Source organism: Ranitomeya variabilis, chromosome 5 (assembly GCF_051348905.1).
Source record: "Ranitomeya variabilis isolate aRanVar5 chromosome 5, aRanVar5.hap1, whole genome shotgun sequence".
NCBI classification, from domain to species: Eukaryota; Metazoa; Chordata; class Amphibia; order Anura; family Dendrobatidae; genus Ranitomeya; species Ranitomeya variabilis.
Window position 1 is genome coordinate 648,753,781 of NC_135236.1, and position 12,235 is coordinate 648,766,015.

The following is a 12,235-nucleotide window of genomic DNA, read 5'->3' on the forward strand; positions in this document are numbered from 1 at the left end:
GCAAACAGTAAGGCAACGTGCAGGGGTCCTAAAAACACTTTTAAGGTCTTCCATAGTTGATGAAGGGAGAAACAGTACAATGTACTAAATCGGAATTTTGCCATTTAGCCTAAGATCTTTAAAATCATGAAATAGAAAAGTGCATATGTTTTCCATAAAAGAGAGTCAAAATTCTAATATCAGAAGTTGTACACATTACACAAAACATGAATTCCAAGGAAAGCAGCGCAAGCTTCCTTCTACGAGTCTCCTCTAAATGTTAATTACAGCCTTAACCCCAGCAGTCAGCACATCGGCCCTCTGTTACTTGTACAGAATTTGGAAAGTCTTGTGGGAAAAAATGTCTTTCTAGACAGATCTGCTTGTTGGAGCTGGCAGTAGGGGCTGATTAAGGGCATCAGTAGGTGGGGGATCCAGCGGAAAAGAAATCCGTTCTCAGGGGGTCTAATTATTAAACAGGTCTCTCCGCTCACTCCGGACCACTCCACATCTCCGTGAGTCATGACTTCAGCCTTTTCTTAGTCAGTCTCTACGAGCAATTACATAGTAAGTTTTAGGTATTATTCTAAAACTAGATTATAATTGTGTTTCTTGCTGGAGAACCTATGGATTGATTTTTGGAGAATGGAACACACCCATTAGTCTACTGATTGTCTACAAGACCTAAGGTAAACATTTAATACACCATATTCACAGGTTTATCGGCATCTACAAAAAGGATTTACCTAGCTAAAGGACCATTATTTAAGGGGTATGAGACAGATCCACAGTAACCACCTGAGGAAGCTTAATGCGAAACGTGCATTGAGGATGATTACTGAAGTGGATATAGAATAATGATGCGGTGTCTGGATATAATTTGGGATTGCCTCTTTGTTGACAGCAGGACTGTGATATATTCCTATATAGCATGTGTATACAACCAGAAAATGGAGTACATAAATCCCATAACGCATTTTTCCTTTTTTTTAAAAAAATGTATATACTTTTATTAATCCAATATTATATCTCACAATAAGTAAACAACAGTAATATAATACAATACATGTATCACAGGATAAGTGGAGGAGGAAACAAATAATGGTGGCGGAGCAAGCAGAGAACTTATCACATCACAAAGGCTGCCACTATACGGACCATAATATAAAGTTCATAACATCATGACACTTATGGCAGTGACTCAAATCCGCATGGCAAAGTCAGCTCTTAAAGTGCAAATAGTGCAAACTAGATCAGCAGATAAAGTGCCATAGTGACTACGCTATTTAGCTATTGTCATGTATAGGGGCTTACCCATCTTAGTCTGGATGTCCCTCCTCGCTCCACACGCCACCCCCATGTGTGCACTGTCATCATGGTGATGATTCCCATGGTGTTTAATATCTGTAGTTATCCATTATTTGGACCTCATTTTCTATAGATAGCCAAAATGTGTTTTTTTTAATTATGATTAATTAAAAATTAGTATTTTAGTCATATAAAAGTACATGACTCCAATTCCTGTGTATATAATTTTTGGTAGTAGCTTTTGGTAACAAGGGAGGACTAGAGTGATGGGTAAAGTCCTAGTCCTTATGTTTGGATGGTGCCTCGAGAACACTGCGGTAATAGAATGGAAGTGTCATTGTGTCCTGATTCATTGTACAAATCCCTTAGGTCACTTTCACATTGCGTTCATGGGTCCCCCCGTGGCATACATCCGAACCCCCACCCGCACCCCCCTACAACACGGAGTTTGGACTTAAGCACCGGCGGGAACATAGACTGTAATGGAGAAGGCAAAGTGAACTTGTGCTCTGACGTGCACTATTTTCGGGAGTGTACGCCTACAGGAGGCGGACACTCAGACGTAGAAGACTACACCTGGGTGTCTGCCTATTGTAGAAATACACTCACGAAAATGGTGCGCGTCACTCTGTTGTCACTATTACAGGCTATGTGTCATGATCTCTGCAGGCAGAGATCATAGCAAGCCTATAGAGGGACAAGCTCTCGGAAGATGTAACTATACTGACCATGAACTAAGCCTGCCGCGCAACTAGAAATAGCCAGGTAGCATTTCCTATTTATCGCTAGATGCCCAGCTCTGGCCTAAGACCTAAATAGCTAGCAGAGGGAAATATAAGACCTGGCTCACCTCTAGAGAAATATTCCAAAGAAGACAGTAGCCCCCCACATATAATGACGGTGAGTTCAGATGAAACAACAAACGCAGCAGGAAAATAGTCTTAGCAAATTTGAGGTCCGCTTACTAGATAGCAGAAGACAGATAGTATACTTTCATGGTCAGCAGAAAAACACTAACAAAACACCATCCAGAGATTACCTTAAACTCTGGCATTAACTCATAACGCCAGAGTAGCAATCCCTGATCAACGAGAGCTTTCCAGACACAGTAACAAAACTTCAGCTGTGAACTGGAACAAATAGGCAAAACAAAACATGGACAAAAGTCCAACTTATCTAGTAGTAGTCTAGAAGCAGGAACAAGCACTGAGAGGCATCAGATAACATTGTTGACCGGCAAGAAACCACCAGAGAAATGAGCTTAAATAGCGACACCCACTACTGATGGAACCAGGTGAAACAGGAAAGAGGATGACAAGTCCAATTCCACAAGCGGCCACCGGGGGAGCCCAGAATCCAAATTCACAACAGTACCCCCCCCTCAAGGAGGGGGCACCGAACCCTCACCAGATCCACCAGGGCGACCAGGATGAGCCCTATGGAAGGCACGAACAAGATCAGAAGCATGAACATCAGATGCATTGACCCAAGAATTATCCTCCTGGCCGTAACCCTTCCAGTTGACCAGATACTGGAGTCTCCGTCTGGAAACACGAGAGTCCAAAATTTTCTCCACAACGTACTCCAACTCACCCTCAACCAACACCGGAGCAGGAGGCTCAACTGAAGGTACCACAGGTACCTCATACCTGCGCAATAACGACCGATGAAAAACGTTATGAATGGAAAAGGACGCAGGGAGGTCCAAACGGAAAGAAACAGGATTAAGAATCTCCAATATTCTATAAGGGCCGATGAACCGAGGTTTAAACTTAGGAGAAGAGACCCTCATAGGGACAAAACGAGAAGACAACCACACCAAATCTCCAACACAAAGCCGAGAACCAACACGACGATGACGGTTGGCAAAACGCTGAGTCTTCTCCTGGGACAACTTCAAATTGTCCATAACCTGCCCCCAGATGTGATGCAATCTCTCCACCACCGCATCCACTCCAGGACAATCCGAGGATTCCACCTGACCGGAGGAAAATCGAGGGTGAAACCCCGAATTACAGAAAAACGGGGACACCAAGGTGGAAGAGCTGGCCCGATTATTGAGGGCGAACTCTGCCAATGGCAAAAAAGCAACCCAATCATCCTGGTCAGCAGAGACAAAACACCTCAGATATGTCTCCAGGGTCTGATTAGTCCGCTCGGTCTGGCCATTAGTCTGAGGGTGAAAAGCAGATGAAAAAGACAAATCTATGCCCATCCTAGCACAGAATGCCCGCCAAAATCTAGACACAAATTGGGTACCTCTGTCAGAAACAATATTCTCAGGAATACCGTGCAATCGGACAACATTCTGAAAAAACAGAGGAACCAACTCAGAAGAAGAAGGCAACTTGGGCAGAGGAACCAAATGGACCATTTTAGAGAAACGGTCACAGACCACCCAGATGACAGACATCTTCTGGGAAACAGGCAGATCTGAAATAAAATCCATCGAGATGTGTGTCCAAGGCCTCTTAGGAATAGGCAAGGGCAACAGCAGTCCGCTAGCCCGAGAACTACAAGACTTGGCCCGAGCACAAACGTCACATGACTGCACAAAGACTCGCACATCTCGTGACAGGGAAGGCCACCAGAAGGATCTTGCCACCAAATCCCTGGTACCAAAAATTCCGGGATGACCTGCCAATGCAGAAGAATGTACCTCAGAGATGACTCTGCTGGTCCAATCATCCGGAACAAACAGTCTATCAGGCGGACAACGATCCGGTCTATCCGCCTGAAACTCTTGCAAGGACCGCCGCAGATCAGGAGAAACGGCCGACAAAATTACTCCCTCCCTAAGGATACCTGTGGGTTCAGAATTACCAGGAGAGTCCGGGTCAAAACTCCTAGAAAGGGCATCTGCCTTAACATTCTTAGAACCCGGTAGGTATGACACCACAAAATTAAAGCGAGAAAAAAATAAAGACCAGCGCGCCTGTCTAGGATTCAGGCGTCTGGCAGTCTCAAGATAAATCAAATTTTTGTGGTCAGTCAATACCACCACCTGATGCCTAGCCCCCTCGAGCCAATGGCGCCACTCCTCAAACGCCCACTTCATGGCCAAAAGCTCCCGATTCCCAACATCATAATTCCGCTCTGCGGGCGAAAATTTGCGAGAAAAGAAGGCACAAGGCCTAATGACGGAGCAGTCGGAACCTTTCTGCGACAACACTGCCCCAGCTCCGATCTCCGAAGCGTCAACCTCAACCTGAAAAGGCAGATTCACATCAGGCTGACGCAACACAGGGGCAGAGGCAAAACGGCGCTTAAGCTCCCGAAAGGCCTCCACAGCATGAGGAGACCAATTAGCAACATCAGCGCCTTGTCTGGTCAAATCAGTCAGTGGTTTAACGACATCCGAAAAACCAGCAATAAATCGGCGGTAAAAGTTGGCAAAGCCCAAAAATCTCTGAAGACCCTTAAGAGAGGAGGGCTGAGTCCAGTCACAAATAGCTTGCACCTTGACGGGATCCATCTCAATGGAAGAGGGAGAAAAAATATACCCCAAAAAGGAAATTTTCTGGACCCCAAAAACGCACTTAGACCCCTTCACACATAAAGAATTAGACCGCAGAACCTGAAAAACTCTCCTGACCTGCTGGACATGAGAGTCCCAGTCATCAGAAAAAATCAGAATATCATCCAGATATATTATCATAAATTTATCCAGAAAATCGCGGAAAATATCATGCATAAAAGACTGGAAAACTGAAGGGGCATTAGAAAGACCAAAAGGCATGACCAAATACTCAAAGTGGCCCTCGGGCGTATTAAATGCGGTCTTCCACTCATCCCCCTGCCTGATCCGCACCAAATTATACGCCCCACGAAGATCAATTTTAGAGAACCACTTAGCACCCTCTATACGAGCAAACAAATCAGTAAGCAATGGCAATGGGTATTGATACTTAACAGTGATCTTATTCAGAAGCCGATAATCAATACATGGTCTCAAAGAGCCGTCTTTTTTTGAGACAAAGAAAAACCCAGCTCCCAAGGGAGAAGAAGATGGACGAATATGTCCCTTTTCCAAAGACTCCTTTATATATTCCCGCATAGCAGCATGTTCCGGCACAGACAGATTAAACAAACGACCCTTGGGATATTTACAACCCGGTATCAAATCTATGGCACAATCGCACTCACGGTGCGGAGGTAACGACCCAAGCTTGGGTTCGTCAAAGACATCTTGATAATCAGAGAGGAACTCAGGGACTTCAGAGGGAATGGACGACGAAATAGAAACCAAAGGTAAGTCCCCATGAATACCCTTACATCCCCAGCTCAACACAGACATTGCTCTCCAGTCCAAGACTGGGTTGTGAGACTGCAACCATGGCAATCCCAGTACCAAATCGTCATGTAAATTATACAGCACCAGGAAACGAATAATCTCCTGGTGATCCGGATTGATACGCATGGTTACTTGTGTCCAGTATTGTGGTTTATTATTAGCCAATGGGGTGGAGTCAATCCCCTTCAGAGGAATAAGAGTCTCCAAAGGCTCTAAATCAAAACCACAACGATTGGCAAAGGACCAATCCATAAGACTCAGAGCGGCGCCAGAGTCAACATAGGCGTCCGTGGCAATGGATGACAAAGAGCAAATCAGGGTTACAGACAAAATAAACTTAGACTGAATGGTGCCAATGGAAACAGACTTATCAAGCTTCTTTGTACGCCTAGAGCATGCTGATATAACATGAGTAGAATCCCCACAATAGAAACACAATCCATTCTTCCGTCTAAAATTCTGTCGCTCGCTCCTGGACAGAATTCTATCACACTGTATACTTTCTGGCGTCTTTTCCATAGACACCGCCAGATGGTGCACCGGTTTGCGCTCCCGCAGACGCCTATCAATCTGAATAGCCATTGTCATGGACTCATTCAGACCTGCAGGCACAGGGAACCCCACCATAACATCCTTAACGGCATCAGAGAGACCTTCTCTGAAAGTTGCCGCCAAGGCGCACTCATTCCACTGAGTAAGCACAGACCATTTACGGAATTTTTGGCAGAAAACTTCAGCTTCGTCTTGCCCCTGAGATAGTGCCATCAAAGTTTTTTCTGCCTGAAGTTCCAAATGAGGTTCCTCATAAAGCAAGCCCAAGGCCAGAAAAAACGCATCCACATCGCGTAACGCAGGATCCCCTGCTGGCAATGAGAAGGCCCAATCTTGAGGGTCACCCCTGAGCAAGGAAATCACAATCCTAACCTGCTGAGCAGGGTCTCCAGCTGAACGAGACTTCAGGGACAAATAAAGCTTACAATTATTTCGGAAATTCTGGAAGCTAGCTCTATTCCCTGTGAAGAACTCCGGCAAAGGAATTCTCGGCTCAGATACCGGAGCATGTACCACAAAATCTTGTAAATTTTGTACTTTCGTGATGAGATTATTCAAACCCGCAGTTACACTCTGGAGATCCATTATTGTCAGGTGCACACAGAGCCATACAGAGATTAGGAGGAGAGAGAGAAAAAAGACTGCAGCAAGGCAGACTGGAGGGAAAAAAAAAAAAAAAAAAAATTCCAGCAGACTTCTTATAACTCTCCTTTCTCAACCTGGGTCTTTAACACTTTATGGGCCGGTCAAACTGTCATGATCTCTGCAGGCAGAGATCATAGCAAGCCTATAGAGGGACAAGCTCTCGGAAGATGTAACTATACTGACCATGAACTAAGCCTGCCGCGCAACTAGAAATAGCCAGGTAGCATTTCCTATTTATCGCTAGATGCCCAGCTCTGGCCTAAGACCTAAATAGCTAGCAGAGGGAAATATAAGACCTGGCTCACCTCTAGAGAAATATTCCAAAGAAGACAGTAGCCCCCCACATATAATGACGGTGAGTTCAGATGAAACAACAAACGCAGCAGGAAAATAGTCTTAGCAAATTTGAGGTCCGCTTACTAGATAGCAGAAGACAGATAGTATACTTTCATGGTCAGCAGAAAAACACTAACAAAACACCATCCAGAGATTACCTTAAACTCTGGCATTAACTCATAACGCCAGAGTAGCAATCCCTGATCAACGAGAGCTTTCCAGACACAGTAACAAAACTTCAGCTGTGAACTGGAACAAATAGGCAAAACAAAACATGGACAAAAGTCCAACTTATCTAGTAGTAGTCTAGAAGCAGGAACAAGCACTGAGAGGCATCAGATAACATTGTTGACCGGCAAGAAACCACCAGAGAAATGAGCTTAAATAGCGACACCCACTACTGATGGAACCAGGTGAAACAGGAAAGAGGATGACAAGTCCAATTCCACAAGCGGCCACCGGGGGAGCCCAGAATCCAAATTCACAACAGCTATGGCCCTGCCAGCGCATAAGTCTTACCCCGTTTCGCAGGGGGGGGGGTTTGGACGTATGCCCCGATGTGACCCACCAATGTAATATGAAAGCACCCTTACAAATGTTTTAAAATGCACTTTCCAACTTCATTTTCAGCCAAACTTTTAACCCTTAGACTTAGGCTAATTTCCCACGACGAGGTTTTGGTGAGTTTCTTTACTCGCTGTATTTTCGAAAAAAAATGCAAGTAATCGATTTTACTTAATGAGTACAGACAATCTGCAACATCAAAAGCTGATCGTGGGAACTTAGTCCAACTTAGGCTTTCCATTATCCGCTACAACCAGTTTGTAGTTCTAGACCTGAATGTAAATACCTTTACCGAAAACAGTTCTTGTCACCCACTCTCTCTGCCCCACTTGTCCCTTCCGTTCTGCCCCTGGTGGTCGTTTTTTTTGCAGTTTGCGACCTGCCAGATCGCTTCAGTGTTTGCTGAGCAATCTGGAAATCATAACTCAATGGAATTCTATGAATGTCCGAACAAATAGGACTTATATTGAGGTATCGTGATCGTTACCTCTGACTTCTGGTCAACAGGAAGTCGCTGTCACAACATGAAGTTGTAGGACCAGAGTAGCGCTGATAAGAGATGGCACATGTAATACTAGGATCAGGAAACGTACATTAGTTGCACCACTAAAGAACTGGAAAACAACAATGGTGTGGATGGATCCATGGTTTCTAAAATATGCAATATGCCCTTTACCCATGGGATCCACCAGCAGTGTTGAATTAAATGCAGGGTCTGCTAGTCAGTCTCATCCCAGGATCTACCATCTGGATCACAAAATGATGTTTCAAGTGAGGTTCTGATCTGTATTCTATCCTAAGTCATATTGCAAGGCCTGTTAAAGGGTTTATAGTGAGTTGTAGGATTGCTGCTGCCAACAGGTGGCGCTATAGAGTTCTAGTCCTCTTCCTTTCTGGAGAGACAATTTGCAGTGAACACATAGGCATACTTATATATATTATGTTAGAGTCATAAGTAGTATATACTGTATATATATACACTCACCGGCCACTTTATTAGGTACACCATGCTAGTAACGGGTTGGACCCCCTTTTGCCTTCAGAACTGCCTCAATTCTTCGTGGCATAGATTCAACAAGGTGCTGGAAGCATTCCTCAGAGATTTTGGTCCATATTGACATGATGGCATCACACAGTTGCCGCAGATTTGTCGGCTGCACATCCCAAAGATGCTCCATACAAGGCAGGATGGATCCATGCTTTCATGTTGTTTACGCCAAATTCTGACCCTACCATCCGAATGTCGCAGCAGAAATCGAGACTCATCAGACCAAGCAACGTTTTTCCAATCTTCTACTGTCCAATTTCGATGAGCTTGTACAAATTGTAGCCTCAGTTTCCTGTTCTTAGCTGAAAGGAGTGGTACCCGGTGTGGTCTTCTGCTGCTGTAGCCCATCTGCCTCAAAGTTCGACGCACTGTGCGTTCAGAGATGCTCTTAGGCCTACCTTGGTTGTAACGGGTGGCGATTTGAGTCACTGTTGCCTTTCTATCAGCTCGAACCAGTCTGCCCATTCTCCTCTGACCTCTGGCATCAACAAGGCATTTCCGCCCACAGAACTGCCGCTCACTGGATTTTTTTTCTTTTTCGGACCATTCTCTGTAAACCCTAGAGATGGTTGTGCGTGAAAATCCCAGTAGATCAGCAGTTTCTGAAATACTCAGACCAGCCCTTCTGGCACCAACAACCATGCCACGTTCAAAGGCACTCAAATCACCTTTCTTCCCCATACTGATGCTCGGTTTGAACTGCAGGAGATTGTCTTGACCATGTCTACATGCCTAAATGCACTGAGTTGCCGCCATGTGATTGGCTGATTAGAAATTAAGTGTTAACAAGAAGTTGGACAGGTGTACCTAATAAAGTGGCCGGTGAGTGTATATATATATATATATATATATATATATATATATATATATATATATATATAATTATTATTTATTTATATAGCACCACTGATTCCATGGTGCTGTACATGAGAAGGGGTTACATCAAAATACAAATATCACTTACAGTAAACAAACTAACAATGACAGACTGATACAGAGGGGCGAGGACCCTGCCCTTGTGGGCTTACATTCTACAGGATTATGGGGAAGGAGATAGTAGGTGGGGGGTTGCAGTAGCTCCGATGGTGTTGAGGTGGCCGTGTGGTCGTTACAGGCTGTAAGCTTCTTTGAAGAGATGGATTTTCAGGTTTCTTTTGAAGGATCCAAATGTTGTGGATAACCGGATGTGTTAGGGCACACAATGCCAGAGGATGGGGGATATTCGGGAGAAGTCTTGGAGGCGATTGGGTGAGAAGCGAATAAGTGTGGAGGAGAGGAGGAGGTCTTGGGAGGACCGGATATTACGTGAGGGAAGATATTGAGAGATTAGTTTGGAAATATACGGAGGAGAAAGGTTATAGATGGCTTTGTAGGTCAGTGTTAGTAGTTTAAACTGGATATGCTGGGAAATTGGGAGCAAGTGAAGGGATTTGCAAAGAGGGGAAGCAGGAGTGTAGCGAGGAGAGAGATTAGTTAGTCGGGCAGCAGAGTTAAGGACGGACTGGAGGGGTGCGAGAGTGTTAGAGGGTAGGCCACAAAGGAGGATGTTGCAGTAGTCAAGGCGAGAGATGATTAGGGCATGCACAAGCATTTTGGTAGAGTGATCGTTGAGGAAAGGACAGATTCTGGAAATATTTTTGAGCTGGAGGCGACAGGAGGTGGCGAGAGCTTGGATGTGCGGTTTGAAGGACAGGGCAGAGTCAAGGGTTACTCCGAGGCAGCGGATTTTGGGGACAAGGGAAAGTGTGATTTCATTTATTTTGATAGATAGATCAGGTAGGGAAGATATGCGAGATGGAGGAAAGATAATTAGTTCAAATTTGTCCACATACAGCTCTGGCAATAATTAAGAGACCACCACATCAAAACCCTGTCATGGGCAGCCCAATCTCCAGACCTGAACCTCATTGAAAACCTCTGGAATGTAATCAAGAGGATGACGGATAGTCACAAGCTATCAAACAAAGAAGAACTGCTTAAAGTTTTGCACCAGGAGCAGTGTGAAAAACTGGTGGAAAGCCTGCCAAAACAAATGAAAGCTGTGATTAAAAATCATGGTTATTCCACAAAATATTGATTTCTGAACTCTTCCTGAGTTAAAACATTAGTATTGTTGTTTCTCAAGCTAAGTGTTCACCTATGGTGAACACATATTTAACAAGGATCCGTTTAGGATCCAAAAAGAGCTGGCTCTTCTTGGTGAGCGGAGCCATGAGAGCTGGATCACCAAAAAGAGCCGGTCTGTCCATCACTACCAGTGAGGACAGAAAAAAAAATGGGAGGATTGTAGGTGGTATTTTGGACTAATGTGTCCTAACATGATTGGTTAATTGTTTGCTGGGTGGGCAGTTTTAGGACAGAGACAAAATATCCTAATAACTTGTGACTTGATAAAATATTCATACCAGGTTAAATGGGTGGGCATATGTGGGCGCTTGAGAGACCGTTTCTGTGGCTCTTTATGTACTGTTACTCACAAAATGGTTCAATCAGGTAGCTTGAACTCAACTGCAGAGGCATGTGTGAAGATTACAGAAGAAGATTTATTTTCCAGCTGAATTCATATAGGTATGCACAATTACAGTAGGTAAAAAGAACTTATTCTGAACCTGAGATGCAGACATGTGCTCTTCATAATATGGCTGACATACAGGATAAGGAAGAAGAAGGGAGGCATAACTGACATCAGAGCGACAGAGCTTGCAAGGCAGCATAACGACAATACGATGATAATACAATTCTGTCTGTATGATTCCTAAACCATGACACACTACATATTTTATTGGGATTTTATGTGATATATATGTGGGGATAGTAATCTCGCTCCCCCTCGGTGGAGGAATTTTTTCTGGCACTGGGCCATATATAGGATGACCCCTATCGCATCTCCTTAGCTGAGTCCACACTTTGCACAGTAGCACCCCTATTCCCTGGGTGAGGGAAGTGAACAGCCGGAGGGCTAACTCAGGAGATAAGGCAAGGGTGGAGGCCCTGGCATCTTCAACTTCAGAAGTATGCTGGCGAGTAGGGCGAGCTAGGGTGCCGCTTAGTGTTAGGGACAGGAAAGGAGGCCCTGGTCCTGGGTCACCCGATTGCTGTGTCGTGACATTGGCGGCTGCATTAGATGTTTTTTGGCAAAGTCCAATCTGACATTTCTATTTTTAAGGCTGATTAATGGTTTGCACCTTGAGGTGAACCCTCTATTTGCTATTGAAACGCCCGCCAGGGCCGTGGGGTACTCGATTCCGGGACCAGTACTTAAAGGGATGTGTCATGGTGGCGGCCACCCTGTCCGTGATCCTGGGCACCCATGTAAAAGGGAGTGTCTTTAAAGGGGTTCTGAATAAAGTTTGTATTCGTGACGCCACCTGTGGTATTCGGTCAGAGGGGACCGACACTGCTTAAAGGGGTCCACTGGGGTGATGTTATGGCAGCTAGATGGTATAAATTCCCACAGGTGAAGTAGGTCCCCAGGGCTCCCGGAGTGTAGATGAAGATGGTGGGTGGTG

At 44.8% G+C, this 12,235-nt stretch overlaps 1 protein-coding gene across 2 annotated transcripts in view; it reads left to right on the forward strand.

Moving 5' to 3' along the window:
* Positions 1-526: 526 nt before the first annotated feature.
* The window catches only part of LOC143776693 (cationic amino acid transporter 2-like), a 75,150-nt gene continuing 63,441 nt past the window's right edge, over positions 527-12,235 (forward strand). The window contains exon 1 of one of the 2 annotated variants that reach the window (XM_077266359.1): positions 527-546. The gene's annotated coding sequence lies outside the window, so the exon portion shown is untranslated. Of the gene's footprint in view, positions 669-12,235 lie in introns of both variants that reach the window. The other variant, XM_077266357.1, reaches the window with a different exon arrangement.